Raw genomic sequence first — 731 nt, 5'->3', positions numbered from 1 at the left:
CTAGCCGACACCGACAGATTATCTACTCTCTGCACTATTCTCACTTATAAACTGTTCAATATTAAGGGCTATTAGGGGCTTTATGTCGTTTCCAATATTGCACACTGTTACTTTAAAAAACAAGACTATATATATATATATATATATATATATATATATATATATATATATATATAACAAAAGTTTTTATTTAGCTTTTCAAGTAGCGCATCAAACCCTCCCAAACTTCCCAGTCTTCTTCCTCTGCCCCCTGTGACAGTGTCCCCCCCGACTCTGCTGTCCCAGATACATCCCAGTCGTTGTCATAAGCCTCTCCGTGACTCTCATAAAGATTATACAAAGCCCGGCAGGTCAGAACCAGAGATCTCACCGGTCGGTCATCGCCCACCAGACGGTCTGCGGCGGCGATTTTGCAAAGGTGAATGCTCTGGAACACAAACAGTACACAGCACACATGTTGGTGTGTAATCACGTTGCTAAAGTTCAGTGTACCTTATATAGCGTAGTAAACTGACTGCGAAGCTGAACACAATGCAGATGTTAGCTAACGTTACCAGGAAACTTACTTACCCTTTTGTGTCGGCGAACAACCGTCATGTTGACGTCTGAACTCCGTCAGAATTCCCAAACTCCCGTTTATTTAGCGGTGATTTTTGTTGCTTCCTTCAGCTTCTTTTGAAACAAAACCTTTCTTCTGGCTGTGGCGAGTAGCCGACGTGCTGTTGTGAGTC

At 42.7% G+C, this 731-nt stretch overlaps 1 protein-coding gene across 1 annotated transcript in view; it reads left to right on the top strand.

Moving 5' to 3' along the window:
- galnt16 (UDP-N-acetyl-alpha-D-galactosamine:polypeptide N-acetylgalactosaminyltransferase 16) overlaps positions 1-731 on the top strand; it is an 80472-nt gene that overhangs the window by 52874 nt on the left and 26867 nt on the right. The window lies entirely within an intron of this gene.

This window comes from Etheostoma spectabile, unplaced genomic scaffold (genome assembly GCF_008692095.1).
Source record: "Etheostoma spectabile isolate EspeVRDwgs_2016 unplaced genomic scaffold, UIUC_Espe_1.0 scaffold314, whole genome shotgun sequence".
Taxonomy (NCBI): Eukaryota; Metazoa; Chordata; class Actinopteri; order Perciformes; family Percidae; genus Etheostoma; species Etheostoma spectabile.
Note: the sequence above shows the minus strand (reverse complement) of the source record. Positions and strands in the feature narration are given on the sequence as shown.